At 50.9% G+C, this 17,556-nt stretch overlaps 1 protein-coding gene across 9 annotated transcripts in view; it reads right to left on the bottom strand.

Annotated features, from left to right (window-relative positions):
* The window catches only part of FGD3 (FYVE, RhoGEF and PH domain containing 3), a 76,363-nt gene extending 63,875 nt beyond the window's left edge, over positions 1–12,488 (bottom strand). For 6 of the 9 annotated variants that reach the window (XM_079108947.1, XM_079108949.1, XM_079108950.1 and 3 more), the window contains exon 1: positions 5,136–5,436. The gene's annotated coding sequence lies outside the window, so the exon portion shown is untranslated. Of the gene's footprint in view, positions 1–3,343; positions 3,679–4,507; positions 5,086–5,135; positions 5,437–12,309 lie in introns of those variants that run through there. The other 3 variants (XM_079108946.1, XM_079108944.1, XM_079108941.1) reach the window with 3 other exon arrangements.
* Between the last annotated feature and the right edge of the window lie 5,068 nt (positions 12,489–17,556).

Raw genomic sequence — 17,556 nt, 5'->3', positions numbered from 1 at the left:
GTATTTAGCCTTAATAAGGAAGAAAACTCTGACATAGGCAACGACGGGGATGAATCTCGAGAATATCATTCTGAGTGAAATAAGCCAAACACACAGGGACAAATTGCATATCATTCCAATTATCTGAGGGCCTGAAAAGTAGCCAAATTCACAGAGATGGAAAGTCGAATGGTGGCTGCCAGAGGTCAGGGGAGGGAGGAAGAGGGAGTTAGTGTTTAATGAGGATGGAGTTTCTACTGGGAAGAGGAAAAAAAATGGTCTGTGAATTCACACCAAGATGACAGCAACTCAGGCACCTGCACTTCCTCACAAGGGTGCCTGGCACCTAGGGTCTCTCACCACCTTTGCTGCACACATGCCCACATGGAAGCATGGTCTGCAGAGGATGAGGTCGTGCTGGGTGCACATCTGCCAACCCCTTTCCAAGGCCTGAGCACCTAGCCCCAGCCCCATGCCACTGCCCTCCTTCCCCAGGTCCCCTCTGCAAGGTCAAGTCCAGACTGTCCTGAGGCAGCCCGCATGGCAGCTCAGCATAGGGGCTCCATCCTGGTAGCCCTCTTATTATTAGGGGCTCAGTCAATGACTGTAGGAAATGCAGGAATGATTTTCTGGTGAGTCAACATTCCTGAGACCAAGGACACCTCATTGGGTGACAAATGCAGAGGGAGAGGAAAGGGCAGGAATAGAGACCCCTGCCCGTTCAGGAGGGTCAGTCAAGCTAACCAGAGGCTCCAGACAACCCCAGCCTCATAGGAGGTAGTGCCTGGACTTTCCCCTGCTCTGACTCCAGGCCCATTTCCTGGGATCTCCCTGGGGACTTGACAGCCCCTGCCTCCGCTGCTGAACATGGCACGACCAACCTCAATGCCTTGTTTCCATCTCGAGGCAGTATAGTCATCACTGGCCCAGGGTTTGCACCTAGTGTGACCCTGTTTCTACCCTTCACTGTCTGGACAACTGGGGACAAGCCCAGCGTCCCCCAGCCTCAATCTCCTAAGGCATCTCCAGGCCTCTGACAAAGCAGAGGCTGCAAATTCTATTCAACTGCAGCAGAACATGGTAAAATCATGCAAAATGTGCAGAAATAACGATTTTTGCCCAAGGTTGGAATAGCAGAAACTTATGGATTGTAAGCCCAGGAACGCATGAGGGTCAATACATGGAAATGCAGCAAGAAGTTCTAGCATGTCCACTGACAGGGCCCCCTTCACACAGGGTTGCTGTGTCCAGGAAACCAAAAGCAGTACCATTTTTACCTCATCTTCTTACTTTTATGTTTACTTGAAACTTCTTGTTTGCTTTATTTTTATTTGCTCTTTAAATTTTCTACTTTTATAGTCTATATTTATTTCCTATATTTAGTTTCTATTTTGTTTTCTTTCATTGAGAAGGAACATAAATACCAACATTACAGCCATGAATGCAACATTACTGTTCATTGTCATACATTAAAAAAAAGCAATCAGAAAAATTAAGATTCGACCTTTAAAATAAAATAAGACTCCTTCCCTGTGTAAGTAGCTAGGTGTATGGTAAAGCAAGTAGAATCTCAGGGGTGGGCACACAGGTGTTCCCTGCAAAATTATTTGAGCATGGTTATACCTCTGAAAATTTTTCATAATAAGTACTGGGAGCAAATAATTTACCCTGCAATTCCCAAGCCCCTCAGGTCCCTCTGTAGGGGTGGAGAGATCCTGAATTCCTTTCTTTCCATACATTCAGGCAACCTCTCCTGGTGAGCATCCTAGGCTCCTGACAATTCCACCTCCAATGATGTTTGATAATTCCCATTTTAAAAAAAAGTAAATGAATAATTCCAGCAACTCAGGAGGCTAAGACAGGAGGATCATAAGTTCAAAGCCAGCTTCAGCAACTTAGAGGGCCCCTAAGCAATTTAGTGAGACCCTATCTCGAAATAAAAAATAAAAAGGGCTGGGATATGGCTCAGTGGTAAAGTGCCCCCTGGGTTCAATTCTTGTTAACCCCCCTCCAAAAAAAAAAGTAGATGAAACAAGATAAATAAACAAGAACTTCTCAGTAGCCTCCAATCTAAACTGAAATTCTCCAATACTCGTCCACTTTGACCTCTCCTGGATCCAACTTCCTTCCAGAAGCCCCCTCCTTGTGTGGCTTGTGTGGCTTTAAGGACTGGCCCCACTCACTCCCTGTTTTATCCAGCTCTCTGCTCCCTAGAGAGACAGCCCTCCACCGGCACCTGTCCCCACATCCTGCTCTCCCTTGGAGCATCTCCTTCCCTCACACATTCCCCCTCCTTGTCCTCTTCCCTCTTGGGATGTAAGTGATGTAGGAAGAGCCTCGTCTCCTTCCTGCAGCCCTTGGCCTGGTATGTAGGACTCGATATTTTTGGTGAATAAATAAATGAATTAATTGGAATTGGCAGAGCCAGGAGTTTTTATATCCCTTCTCAAATGAACTTTCCCATACACAAAAATGTGCTTTGACTGAATCCACATTTCAAAAATACAAAATCCATGTTGTGATCACGAAAGGCTCATTTTACCTCCAAGCAGTCCCGGCTAGGCCAGCGTCATCTCACCGTCTTATCTAAACACACAGTGACCAGTCAGGCCACAGCCGAGACAGGGAGGTCCAGGTGGCAAATTCACCTCACTAAGTCACATTTACAATTCGTAAGAACAAAATGTGACTCCCCACCCCCGGCCCACAGAACCTGCATAGATCTTAAAAGTCCATCATCAGACAGAATACAGGGCCTAGTTGACCAGACTACCCCACTTCACAGGACCTAAGTGACCAGGTCATCCCACTTCATGGATCTGAGTGTGCGTCATCCCTCACTGGGGCTCAGGTAGAGGGAAGAGCATTGCAGACAGCAGGAAAGGCAGGAAGAGTGAGCAAGCCAGGTGACGTGGAGGCTGCATTGAGTGGGCAGGGGTCCCAAAAAGGTGGGAGAGGGGCAGAGACTGGTAGGGCCAGGATGGATCCCCCAGAGCCAGCAGACAGGGGCCCCAGTTGGTATTCTGATTTTTAAAATGTTGTAGGATGCATGGAGGATCCATACGTGGGTCCCTGGAAGCCACACAGACAGTCTGTTGATTACAGTCCTGGCACCTGACTCAGGGAACCCAGGGAAAAGAGCAGGACACAGGGAGGTCAAGCATTCACCCCTGCAGAGCCAGAGGTGCCATGCGCACAGGGACATGTCACCAGGCTACAGTAGGCTTGTCCCCAAGCTGTCACATGGTTGCCCTCATTTCACACAGCGTCTGCCCCCTCCCTATTCTTTGCTATCAGCAAAGATGCATTCGAGCCTGGTGGTGGCCCATTTCCCCCAGGGGACACCAACTCCCTCGTCACCTACCAGGACCCACAGACATCTGCAGAAGGGAGGATCCAGTGACCAGAGGCAGATGATGGCAGGGAATGAAGGTCCCCTCATCTCTCGTCTCCTTCTGGGCTGGCTTGGCCCCTCCTTATTGTCACTCATCCTGTCCAGGGACAGGTAGGGACAGGCTGTCTCTGCAGTGGCCGCTCTGTGCTTTCTTCTGTCCTTGTTCATTGTTTGCCGCACACGCTCACCCCTGAGCCTCCTTGTAGCTGCGAGCACTCCGCAAACCCTGTCTCATCTGGACCTCGCATCTGCCCAATGCTGTACTGGACTCCTTTGGTCACTCCTTTTACTATGGAGCCTGTTTCCCCATCTGTAAATGGGGATCATGATAGGCCCACCTGGGGCAGGTAAGGAGGGTGCAGTGGGAGCGCCCAGCACACATTCAGAGATTCCCGAGGTCGTTATTCTAGCCCATGAGCCACTCTTGAGGGCACAAGGCAGAAAAGCCAAGCACAACCTTAGACCCTCACGCTATGGGAGGCCTCGCAAAACGAGGCCATGCCAGCTTGAACCTCAAAGAACAACATGCTCCAGGTCTCTGTGCAGAACTCACAGTACAGTGTGCCTCTGAGGGGCCGGACGCAGTGTGAGGTGCTAGTCTCTGTGCAGACAGGCGCCAGCCCCCCTGAAGACCGGAACCTGGGCCCCAGCACTGGTAACAGCCCATCTGAGACAAGCCACTTCCTCCCCTCCCCACTGTGGCCTGCCCCACCCAGCCCCCAGGCTGCTGAACAACTTGTCCTCTCAGAAAATTTGTGTGGAGGCCCAGCCAGTCAACTCAGAGGCCAGGGTGCCTGGGGCAAGCTGTCAGAGTGCACTGTCTCCATTTCCTCTCTTGTAAAAAAGGCTTCCAACAGCCCCTCTGGGCGCTGGGAAGGGCCAATCTGAATAGCAGCAGAGCCACACTGATCTTGAACCTCAGTGAACCTGGAGCTGTTCAGAGCTCATTCTGGAGACAAGGAAATCAAAGCAGAGTCTGAGCCCAAAGTCGCAGTGCTAGGAATGGCTCTGACAGAGCTTCCTATCCCCCATTGCCCTGTGCCTGGCTCCCTGGCTTCGGTGGGGTCTTAGAAAACCCCAGGCCCTCCTTTCTGTCCCTCTTCAGGTGCCCTTTCCCCCACATCTCTCACCAACCTCAGGAAAAATGGAAATGATATGGTCGTCTCCAATTATAAGGACCCGCTCTGCAAACTCCATAGATCCAGAGGCCAGCGATCCCGGAACTTGCCCTGGACCCTCCGGCATCGTTGTCCTGTCTGCACAATGTGCACAATTACTGTGGCATCAAGTTGTGCTGCTACTGCTGCTGCTGCGACCCTGCGTTTGGGCCGCCTGCCTCTAAGGTGACCTCCCCATTGCCCCAGGCTGCCCGGGATCCCCTGGAGGCCCTGGTGGGCTCCGTTTCCCTTCCTGGTAGCACCTCACTAGTAGAGCCCTGTCTGTTAATGTCTAAACCCTGGACTTCAGAGGAAGCTTCTGGAGCCACACTGAGTGAGAAGGCCTGCATCTGGGACTACCTTCCTGGGCTCAAGGAGAGGGACACCTGTATTGCCCCTGAGCCTGGATGATATGAGAGGGGCCTGGGCTGTGGTCCCGCTGCCTGAGACACCGCTCAGTACCACGGAGGAGCTTCCTGCCTTGAAAACACCAATCTCAAATGGCTTCTGCTTTGCTCCAAATGCCTCCACCACCCCAAAGTCTCCCTCACAAAACCTCCCACCCCTTAGGGCTCAGCGAAGATAGGGAGCCGATCCCCACTCACCGCTCGACGTTCTTCCAGGCTAGTGTTTGTTTCCTCCGGGGCCGAACTTCATGCAACAGCAAAGCACAACTTCCTCTTTCCAATTTCCACAACATGGGTCACAAAATGATGGCGTATTTGCATTTCCGTATCATTACGCAGCATGAGAAGAGCTTGGCTTGGTGGTTCTGGAGGGCCCTCACTTGCTGGCTGGTGGGGGTGACCTCGATAGCACAGTCCTCAGCCACAGCTGTACTGGCCCACTGCGCTTCTAGGGACCCTAGGTGCGCTGGGCCAGGACCACCACCACCCTCCTGCCTCTGCCTCTGCAGCCACAGATGTCTCTGGTGGGGAGGAGTCCAGCAGGGTTGGCCCAGACCCGACAGACCCAGAAGCCCTGTCAGAGCCTTCCAGACCTTTGTGGGTGGAAAAATCGAAATAGCCACACAAGGTTGAAAAATGGAGAAGCCCCGCCTCAAGCAGATTATTTCAAGGTGCCACCAGAGGACCTAGACAGAGCCCCCAACTATACCCCAGGAGACTCCCTTGTTTTAGGGAGAAAGTCTATAAAAAATAAAACAGGGATTCTGAAAGACTTAGACTGCAAAATCTGACTTGGTTGTACTAATGCCCTCTTAATCCAGCTCTAAATTTATTTTTATTTTTAAAACAATTTCCCTGGGCCTTGGTCTCCTTGTTGTCAGAGGTGGGTGATCATGAAGGCCCTTGCAGGGCATGAGGGGGTTCTCATAAGCAGCCATCCTCAAAGCACCTGTGGCAGCTCCTTGAACCAGGGAAATGTCCTGTGGGTGTGTGACAAACAAAACCAAAGCTACGACTGCAGAAAGCATAAGGGGACCTGGGAAAGGGCCATTTCTGCAACCCACAGTGACTTCCTGGAACATTTCAACAGAGTGTGAAATAGAGGGGTGCTTCATGAGTTCCCCAACAATGTCTATCCTGGCAGGAAACGGAGTCTCACACCCACAACTCAGCTCCTCCGAATGTTGACTGGTTTTCGTTGGGCGGTATGAAGATGCGAGGCTGGGAGATGCCACCCCTTTCACTCTCCCAGGTCATCTTCCTTTTGACCAGGGACTGGACGAACGTTCTAGTGATGCATGACGGAGCATGTATTCATTCCCCTTGACAAGTATGCAGTGAAGGTCCTTGTGTGTCCACCCTGGAGATGCAGGTGATGCAGAGCTTGTCCCCAGATTCTGTCTGACTCTGCTGGGCCCCTGTCTGAGGATGCAGAGTTGCTGTGCCCAGGCTCACAAGTGGTATGAACTTAGGCACATCTCAGAGCTGCTCAGAGCCTCATTTCTTTCTCCATAAAATGGGCAAAACACAGGACATACGTGTTGGAATTGTGAGGAATGACAACCGGGCCCATGGCATTCTTTGATAGGTGCTCAAGGAATCTCAGCAGTTGTCATCTGAATCACCACTGCTGAACTTTCCAGTGCCCAGGCCCTAAAGCCTTAGCGTCCATGCCCTGAGGGGACAGCTCCCACACCAGGAGGCAGCCCTGGACCATTCAATGCTTCTAACACAAGCCAGGAAGGATAGAGATCACTCTCAGGACAGCTGCCCCTCTGCTGATATATCCTGAGCCAGAAGGCTGGTATGAGATCTCATCAGGACCAGGGACCTAGATCAGGGCTCACCAGGAGTACGGCCTTGACTTCAGGAAGTCAGGATGCCTTAGGGAAGTCAGTGGCAGGCCAGGTGTGAAGACCCACAAGGTGAAGATTTGTCATAGGTGAGGGCACAAAGGCAGTGTGGGGTGTTGGGGAATCCATAGCTTAAAAGCAGAACTGAGGTCAAGTGTCCTTTTGTTCCTAAATAGGGGTGAGGGGAGGAAATGGTGCCTCTACCTAGAGGTGGCACCATCTGAAAAGAAATTATTGTGGGTGGACCAACAATTGCCCCATCCTGATAGCTACACTCTTGTGTAGCCCCTCCCATCATGAATAGGACTGACCCATGGACATTGGTGTCCAATAGGACCTGCGGAAATGACAAAGGTGACTTCCGAGACCAGGTCACACAAAACACTGCAGTTTCTGTAGAGGTGGGAATCGGGGTGGAGATCAGCCACCATGCCAGGAGGATGCCCAAGCAGCCCTGAGGAGAGGCCCACACGGGAACAGCCAGCACCACTTGCCATGAATGTGTGAATCACCTAGGACTCGGATCTTCAGCCCCAGATGGGCCTTCGGATGAGACTGCAGCCCAGGCCGCCACTGATCTGCAGTCACGTGAGACCCCATGCCAGAGCCAAGCTGCACTCAAATTTCTAACCCACCAAACTAAACAGAGTTAATAAGCATTTACTATTGTTTTAAACCACCACATTTTAGGTAATTTTTTAGACAGCAAGAGTTAAGCAGTGCAATATTTTCATCAGGAAGAGCAAGGGATGGCCTGAGGTTGGAAGAAGGGAGGCTCAGCTCACAGCAGAGAAGCACCCACCGGGGAGAACAGTGTGCACTCCAACTTCTCTAATTACTGTGTTCGTGTCTCAATGGTCCAAATGGGTCCTCAACCCTGAATGTCTCCTAGGGACCACAGAAGACTCCTGAAGGCCACAGTGAAGATCCATTTGTGCTATTTGGTCTCCAGGACCCTGAATCACTCTGTGGAGTTGGAGACTCTTCAGAGGAGGGTCACTCTCCTCCAGGTGTCCCCCTCAGCCTGCCCCTCCCTCAGGGTTGCACTCATCTTCCCCCAACAGTTCACTGCCTAGAGTTGGCGGCTCCAATGAGGAAGGGGGCTCTCCTGGATCCGTGTTCTTTCCAAGGGACACCCTAAGCCCTCCCTACCAGGAAAACCAGCAATGACTTGGGGACAGATAGGCTTCTGGTCTACACCCATCTGTAAAGGTGGGTACCCCCAGGGACCTGGGTGGAACTACAGAGGTCAGGATAGTAGGAACAGGAGGGCAGCGACTGCCAAGGAGAAGAAGCATCCACTCTTTTAGAGAGTGTCCCTGGGGATTGTCCACTGGTTGGGAGACAGTCTGCAGCTGCCATGAAGGGAAGTCAAATGCCTTCAGTCAGTCAGTCAACAATCCTTTGGGAGCAGCTACTGGATATAGAGGAATATACCTCGGGCTCTGAAGACAGTGCCACAGAAGGAAAGGCCCTTGAGTCTGCCACTCCTCCTGAGCACAGTGGGCCCAGTACTGGCCCTTTTGCTCATTTGTTAGAGTCACGGTCACTCCAGCCACGGGGGCATGGTGCTCAGAGGCTGACTGCTTCCAATCACCCACCTATTTTGGGGAACTGAGAGCCACAGATCCCACATCCTTCCTGGAACCCTTCCTGGAACCAGTTATTCTCATCTTTGGAAAAGACAAGAGAAATATCAGACCAGCAGGCCAGGAGTCGGGTGAGAACCAGAGCGGTCATTTCCAACACATTTGGAGAAGCTGAAGAGATGGCTCCTCTTGGAGAGCGCTCACCTAGCATACGCAAGGACCACGGTTCGAGTCCCTCCCTGGTCTGTCGGGTGGAAAGACTTCTGAATATGCCAACGCAATTGGATGGGGAGCACTTTTGTCAGCACCCCGAGACATTGGACTTAATGATAGACTAGACCCAGAGAAGCAAAAACTCCCGGAGGCAGCTTGGACCAGCTTACGTAGCTGTCTGGGTGGTGAGCTTCCGGGAATTTTCACATAACATATAAATTTCAACAAAGAGCATTTATGATATTTGTCATCAAGAGAAATGCCAATCTGTTGAAAAATAAGAGAATGAAACTCTCATCACTCATCCAAGATTCCCAGCCCAGAGCTCTTCACACAATGAAAGCCAGCTGTCTCCATGTCTGTTTACATATGGAAATTTTAATTTCTACTTAGCTGTCCTAAATCTCTCTAAGGAAAAATGTGGTCAAGAAACCAAAAAGGAAGGACGCTGAGTGTAATTTTGTTTTCCAAAAACACATTTTTTTTGCAAAAAGTTTTCAGGGTTGCATTAAACTGAAATTACATTTGACTCAAAGATAGATGATATTTCCTGAACTTTTTAATCACCTTTACCTTCAGGTGCCTTCCCTGGTTGGGCAGTTGGAGGGTGGACAAGCCCAGATCTGGGACCCCCGAGGCCTGTGTGCAAATTCAGTCAAGACCAGTGGTGTTGGATGAACCCTTTCGCCCCAACACAGAGCAAGTGTCCTTCAACGCCAGGCCACTGAGGGGTTCCCTGGAGAAATGCTTGTAAAATGCAGAAAGCAGTGAGTAACTCATTCTTCATCCCTCATTTTCCTTCTTTAGAAGAAGAGGGGGGAAAGAAGGGGGAGGAGGAGGAGGAGGAGGAGGAAGAGCTGCATTAAAAAGTATTTGACAGTTTAATCCTCTTAGCCAAAGGATCCTTTAGCACTGAACCAGAGAGGTAATCCAGCTTCAACACTGGGACAAGTGACATTTTGAGAGCTCCCCAGACAGGGGGCGTAATTACAGGGCGGCTCTGGTAGTCAGCTGTAATATTTGAGCTTGAAGTGGAAGCAATTGTTCCTTATCTTTAACAAAAAGCTCTGATGTGTCTACCCTTATGCAAAAGCTGTGCCTGGTACTTTCTTTTTTAATGCCATAAGAAAAAATTATCAATGCGTAAATAGAGAGTGATACATAAAAACTAAGCCATTAAAGGGGTGGCCACGCCCCCACTCAATCAGGCCCTGAATAGAGGATAATTCCAGCATTGTTATGGGGCAGCTGCGCAGCGTCAACCAGGAAGGTTCCAGAGCCCAGAGAGATGCAGGGGCCCTTCCTATGCTCTCGATGTCCAATCCAGACATCAAATTCTGCCAAGTGGTATTTTCACCATCACTTGGATCCACCCTTTATTGTTCAGTCCTTAGTCTCTGCTCCTGACTAACCAAAGCCTATTCAGAATCCAATAGCACATGCGCATTTAGAGGATTTTCTTTTAGGGAGGTTTGGTTTGAGGGAAGAAGATCACTAGAAAGGACAGAATGAGGGACACCTAAGGATGCCCACAGCAGCACTGTCCTGAGGGAGGGAGGAAAGAAGTTGGTTTGTTAGTTGGTTCACGGGTCAGCAGTTGGCTAGTTGGTTGGCTGAGACCCTGCAGAAGGCACCGGGTTCTGCAGGCACAGGGACAGTGAGAACTACTCAAATTACTCAAAAGGCCACGGTAGGACAGGTGACTACATCCTTCACGGCACATGCAGCATAGCAACAAGTACCCCAAGGATGGGAGCTGGTAGGGGTAGGACAATATTAACCCTCTGATCTTCCTGGGCATATCTCTGCACACGAGCACCTTCTGTCTCATGGGAACATTGGCCACGCAGACATATCACGGGCCTCAGATGCACCCCTGGAGGCCTGGGTGACTGGGAACATTGAGCCAAGCCCCCACTCCAAACCCATCCCATCCCCGAGCATCCCCAAACACCTCCCTTTGTGTCCCCCCTCTCCAGAATGCCCTGGAGACCCACGAAGGCCAGCACTGACCTGAAGCTGCAGAACTGAGATGCCCCCGTGCTCACAAACTTGAGAAGGGAACAGAGGGGCTTGGTGTCCCTCAAGGGCAGGGGAAGCTTGTCAGACACAGCTGTAGATGTGAGACTTCTGCTGCAGGCCACACAGGGTACAAATGCACCCTTGGCTCCGCTACCCCACAGAAAGCTGCCAGTGGGGACACATGACCCCATTTACAGCTGGGGAAACCGGGGTGCTTGTGCATGGTTACACTGCAGGGGAGGGACAGATTCCTAACCCCCTTCCAGGCACCAACCCCACAGTGGCATGTGCTGCAGAGTGTCAGGTGGATATGCTCCCCTCTGACCCCCTAGACCATGTGAGATCCAGTTTCCTGGGTAACACCTACACAGCTCCAGGCTCCCAACAACCCCAAAGAAGCCTGTGGTCATCCACAAGCCTCACTAAGGACCCCGAGGGACGAGCCCTCATTTTTTAGATAAGGAAACAGGCCTCTGGCCCCAGCTCAAGCCCTACTGACCCACCAGTGTCTCTGTGAGTCATGAGGCCTGAGGATGAAGAGTTGCCCTTGGGACACAGCTTGACCCCAGAGCAGATGGAGTGGGAGCAAGCTGCCAGCCCTGGGTGAGCAAGGTTGGAACCCTGTCCCTCAGGCCCCAAAGCCAGCTGGCCCTCAGAGGATGTCCCCTTGAGCCAGCACAGAGGCCAGAGAAGGGAAAGCCACAGGCTTTAGGGAACAGCCAGGATTTGCTGCTGTTGAGAAACACCTAATCTTTCGGCACACAGTGAAGTCTGTGACAACCTCACTAGGCGGGGGTTTGCTGTCATCTTCACACTCTACAAAATTCATCCCTATCCACTCGTGCACACAGGGACTCAGACCAGCACATACATCGTTCTTTTGCTTCAAACTGATTTGAGAAGATGATGCCTCTGTGCCCAGTCATCTGGAAAATGTCGTCATTTTAGTTGTCCTAACTCACGAATGTAGAGCACAGGAAACAAACTGCAAAAGAGCCCAGAACAATCTGGAGTGCACAGGGATCTGAGGCACAAACTATAAAAGGGGCCACTGCCGCATCGTCTTCCTATAACATTCTCGCCCCTGATCATCCCAGGAGCCAGTTTCCTTAATGAACTTTGAACTTTCACGCAGCAATGCAAAAGAGCCCTTTTCACGCCTGTTTATTTTCTCCCTTGTAAGAAGTGACACTTGGGAGATGTCAAGAAGCATTAGTAACACTAACAAAAAGAAAAAACAATCCTGGCATCTGACATGGGTACTGTTGTCATGGGAACCTCACAGACAATGGTATATTTTTTAAGCACATTATTTTCCCTTCCCATTCATTTGAAAAAAAAAAAAAAAGTAGGAAGAGTGGGGTGAGGATGGGGAAATCCAGAAAGAAATCAAATCTTATCTCATCACAACCTCCAACCTAGTACATATCATTGAATAAATATACAGATCGTTCTGTCCGGGAGCCAGGGACCCCAGAACCACAACAAGGACAGCCATGGTGGTCTCCTAACAGCCCAGCCTCACTCAAGCGTGCTCAGAGGGCAGTGGCAGATTAAAACCCCTCTTCGAATTACACACCAGGCAGCCACCCCCTCCTGAGGAAGGATCCCACCAGCTCCACCCACTGGAAAATCAGTAGTGGAGAAAATGACCCCCACAGTATCCCAGAGCCACCCGAAATCTAACAGACTCACCACCTTCCCTTGGGGATGAATATCTTTTTAAAAACAAGCAGAGCCCGTCGCGCCCCACGGGCCTGAGCAGGGGAAACTTGGAGGCTGGCCAGAGCTCCTGCCCAGGGACAGCTTCCGGAGGAGCCCCGGGTGGGTCACCTGGGGCCAGAATGCAGGGAGAGTCTTTTCAGGGACGCCAAGGGTTGGAGGGAGCTTCCAGGTGCCGATCAGCCCAGAACTGAAGCTGGCTAGAGGACGGCCGGGTGGTCCTGCCTCCCTGGCAGCCCCTCGTCTTCTGCTGGCCACAGCTGCAGACACACACTGCGCCCTGACAAAGCCAGCACGTGGAGAGTTAGTGAGAAGGGGCGGGCACTCAGCTAGGATGCCGCAGACTGGTCCCCATGGTAACGCGGCAGGCGCTGGCCTGGTGGTGAGCAGGCAGCCAGGGGTCTGGAGGAGCAGACTGGGTCCCTGTGGCTTTGGGGCTCAGGGAAGATCCGGGAGGGCAGCTACCTATTTATCTCGATACCACTACCCCACCCCACCCACTACCTCCGGCAGACTCTTTAGAGAGTCCTGAGGCTGCAGGGGTCGTGAAATACTCCTGCTTTGCCGGTAAGCCCTTTCATAGTGTGTGGACACTTGACTCCTGGCATAGGGAGGCTGTCTTGGGAAATGTGCTTCTGTTTAAGATCTTTGTGCTGAATGGTACACCAGTGTGTGTGTGTGTGTGTGTGTGTGTGTGTGTGTGTGTGTGTGAGATGCATGTGGAGGGCACAGAGGCAGGGGAATGAGTGAGGAGCCCTGATTGTCCCTGCCATGGCATGCACTGGTTTTAAGTGGGGAAGGCAAGTTGTCCCTGTAGGAAGCCACCCCTACAATGCTTGCCAGCCGACTGAAAGAGGTCATAAAGTGGTAGCTCTAGGTGACCAGAGCAGCCTGGCTGTCAGTCTCCAATCCCAGAGCTTCCCAGGTATGGTCCCTTCATCCGCACGCCCACCATCTCACTGAACATTCAGAAGTCATCAGAGAACTGTCCAAAGATCCACAAACACCCACTGTGGTACCCCCCACAGGATTGCTGATAGGACACAGAGGAGACCAGAAATTCAGCAATCTTTACTTCTACAAAGTGTGTATGTGTGTGTGTGTGTGTGTGTGTGGTGTTTAATACCTTGCATAAGAACGTCCTACTATGTTACTTTTGCAATTAAAAATAAATGCAATGAAAAGAAAATATTTTAAAGGAAAAGGATGTCCCTAAGAGCAGGAGAAGCCAGGTCCAAGCCTCAGCCTCCAGGCTGAGCAAATAACCTCATTATCCTCCACTTGGAGTGGAGGTCTTCAGGTGGGGCCTCCCACTGCTACTGGAGGATTCCATGGGTTACTAACACCCATGGTTCCGAGGCAGAGCCCAGTTTACCGCCATCCTACTTAATGCCAGCTGCTACTGCCATGACTCCAACATTTACATGTGCATTTTGTTTTTTAACGAGAATCTAACCTGCATGTTGTTTTACATATTTTTTTTTCACCCTGCAACCTATTACAAATTTTCTCTTCTTAATAACTACACTCCTATGGCCAGGAGGACTTCCCACGAAGTCCACCATGGCTCCTGCATGTTTCTCTCCTGGGGCTTCTCCACCCTCCACCCCTTTAACCCTTGAAGGGAGTGAAGAGGGTGAAAACTAGTGATGAAATACTTTCTCCCTTCTCCAGTGGGTACTTCTTTCCTCCCCAGCCTTGAGCCACAGACCCCACCCAGCCCTAGCTGCTGTCCTGGATAATGACTGTGAACAATGACTCACTTTTACACACTCACACGGCTATTTTAAAGATGGATCATTTTCTGCAAGCCCAAGATGTCACACCGCCCACAGCATGGGGACCTCCGCCCCTCTGGATCCCATGTTCTCTACACACCCAAGACATGGGTCTGTCGAGTTGGGGCCCCTCCTGCAGGCCCACATTTCTGACTTGTTCTTGAATTTTGTGTTGGGGAAGGACAGGCAGTATGGCCAGGTGGCCCGCACCCTGATGTTATAGTGCCAACCCCAGCAGGGCTGCTGTTACAGTCACTAAGGGGCTCGCACAGTAGGCAACTCCACACAGTGTTAGGACAGGAGGCCACGCCTAGGGGAGGTGCTTGGCACCAGGAAAATGCTTTCTCCTCATCCCTTCTCCTAGAGACAGCTCTGGCTAGCTTTAGATGTCCCCATCTGGCCTTTGCCGTGCCAGGGAAATCCCCGCAAATAAAAGCATTGGCTTGTGGTCCAGGATAGATGCCTTTGTCTCCTGAAGAGCCTTCTGCTCCTAAAGAGCTGATGCGCCAAGTATTATGTGACTGCCAAGAAAAACAGGAGGGTTATGTAGCAACAGAGGAAAAAAGTCAGAAGTGTAGAAGCTGCGGCTACCCCTCTGTGAAGCCGATTTCTGGAAATGCAGCTGGGTGGGGGCCAGTGCATACGGGGCACCGTGTTCATATGTCCCTCTTTCTCCTCTTCTTGTGATGAAAAATAGTGTAAGAAACAAACACCGAGGAAGAAGGGAATCTCCTCTGTTTTCAGAGCACTCGGTACATTCTAGGCACTTTCCCTACATGGCTTCATTTACTTATTCTAATTTGGGTCTTTTTACCCCAAACTAACACTGAGTCACTTCTCTGAGAAAGTCCTCTGCACAACTCCAAACGCTTTCAAGGGAAGCGATGTGAGGGTTTCCCAAATTTCCAGGACCCACCCCATGGCTGCCCTACAGGGAAGTCCCCCCACCCCCTGCCAAGGGTGCTGGCCACGTGTCACTCAGAACTCAGGGCCCAAGCCTGTGGTGGACTTTTGTCTTCCAAAGCCTCAGCAAAGAAAAAATAACTTTACTTGAGTGTTGTGGGTCTCCTTGTGGCATGCAGAAAAATGTCAGTCATGACAATAATGCACTAATAAAAAAATGTGGGGAAAAATAAAACCTATTCAAAATCTAAAAAAAAAAAAAAAGTCAGACTTGTTTCAACTCGGAGCTTTATATACTGGGTTTAAAGATCCCAGAAGCTGCCCGTGCCTGTGGGACTCTTCTCCTTTGCTATCAAAGGACACAAAGGCTGATAATGCCTTGTCTCTAGAGTGCCAAACACACTGACTGTCCTTTTTTTTTTTCAGCACTTACCACATTCTTTTGACATCTTATAGGGAAGCATGAATGGGGACTTCCTGTGGCCCCAGCAAACTCAGCCCCATGCCCTCTCCCTGTCACCCATCTTGGGTCTAACTTGGAAGAGAAGGAGCAGGTCGTGGCCCCAACTTATTCTAAACTCCCAAGTCAGTCTGCTGAGCTGGGAATGCACCTGAGCATGTAGACACAGTCAGGAGGCACTTGTGGGTCAGACCTGCCAGGCCTGTTGTCCAGACATGGCAGCCTTCCTCCCAGACACCGAATCAACCTGCCAGGACACTGACAGACGAGACCAAACCCTGGAGACGAAAACCTGCCTCAAAGCAGGATTGTTTTCTGTATGAGTTGGTCAAAAAGAAGGACTAAGGTATTATCATGGAGTTAACACACAATTAGATAAGACGTGCTCACTCAATATTTCCATGCTGAATAACGAATGAACAGCTTCAAACACTTGGCACATGCCAGGCCATTGCATAAGGAGGTCATTGACTTTCAGGAAGGTGCCTCTTCAATTCTAGTCCACAGATGAAGAAACGAGGCTCGGAGGAGCAGGGTGGCTCCTCAGCGGAGGCCACACAGCTGGCATGTGGCAGTGCTGGATGGCAGTCTCTGCTCCAGTCATGAGACTCGCCATCCCTGCTTGGGCTCATCCCCATCAGCAGTGTAGGATGCTTCCAGAACAGCAGTTCCAGGGGAGGTGAGTGATGAGGGTCCCCCTGCAAGACAGCTCCAGATTCTCCTTCCTGGTTCCTGGTCTCACTGACCTCAGCTCCAGCCCTAGAAGGCTCTGGAGCCAGCCCACCTGAGTGCCACTGAGGCTCCCATCCTGATAGCCAGGGTGAGTGGGGCCACGTGTGGACACACATACATACACATGCATACGCATCCCTACACTTGTCCACACAGGTTTTAACTCCAAGCTTTATCTATTGGGTCTAAAGATAGCCCAGTGGATTCCTTTATTAAACGTGTCTGCACACACATGTGTATGTGTATACTTGCACATCACGTGTACACGTGCCTTACATGTACTCCTCAATCTCACGGTTCTATGACTATGAACCCAGAGTTTTCTTTTTTTAATTTTTTCTGGTGTGAGGGGTTGAACTCTGAAGTGCTCTACCACTGAGCTACATCCCCAGCCCTTTTTTGCATTTTTTATTTTGAGACAGGGCCTCACTAAATTGTCCAGGTTAGACTCGAACTTGCGATCCTCCTGTGTCAGCCTGTCAGGGATTACAGGCATGTGCCAGCATGCTCATCAAGAACCCAGAATTTTCTAAGAGAACATACCTAGAAAAATAAACAGAAAAAGTGTTTTAGATACTAAAGACGCATGAACCAAATGGATAAAGAAAGCCCCTGTCCCCCAAACTGCTGGGCTTCGTGACAGTTCCCGTGAACTGTTTCCCTGCTTGGTTTGTAAAGGCCAATGCTTGGCTCCCTGGCTGACCACAGGACTCCAGACTGGTTGATCCCTGGCTGGCCCCATCAGCACCTGGGAAAGCCCAGGCAGGAAAACCCTTCCCCAGGAATGTCCCATCCCCCCACTTCCCAGCTCCTCCAAGAATGGCAGCAGCTTTCATCTTGAGGGCTGAGACCTGAGGACGCTGACCAGTGGTGTAGAGGTGACCACTGAGGCTGGGGCAGGGATGCCAGGAGGTAAACCCTGCCGATGCTGCGTCTATGGCAGGGGAAAGACACTTCGTTGACACCTGCATTGCTGCCTCTGCGAGGCCCTCACTCAGCTTTGCAGGAGTTGATGAAATGACATCCCTGTAGCACCTAGGCCCTCTTGGTCTGCTTTCCAGCTCTGTGCACGCTCCTGTGCTCTGCGAACACACCTGATCCACAACCCACTGCCAGCCATGCAGACCAGGTGACCTAGGCACAGGGAAACAGGCCATGTTTCCACTTGGGCTTCCCTGCAACTATCCATGTTTCCAGAATGGTGAGGGTGACATTGGCATCCATGTCCTGGGACTGTGATGTTTAAAACCTGGACCAACTCTTCCTCAGAAGATGACATGTTACAAAACCTCAATTTCAGGCACTTCCTCTGCTTAGGGGAGAAGATCGGGGACCTAGAATCCAAGA

The sequence above is a fragment of the Sciurus vulgaris genome, assembly GCF_902686455.1.
Source record: "Sciurus vulgaris genome assembly, chromosome: 13".
NCBI lineage: Eukaryota > Metazoa > Chordata > Mammalia > Rodentia > Sciuridae > Sciurus > Sciurus vulgaris.
This window is presented reverse-complemented; position numbering and strand designations above follow the sequence as displayed.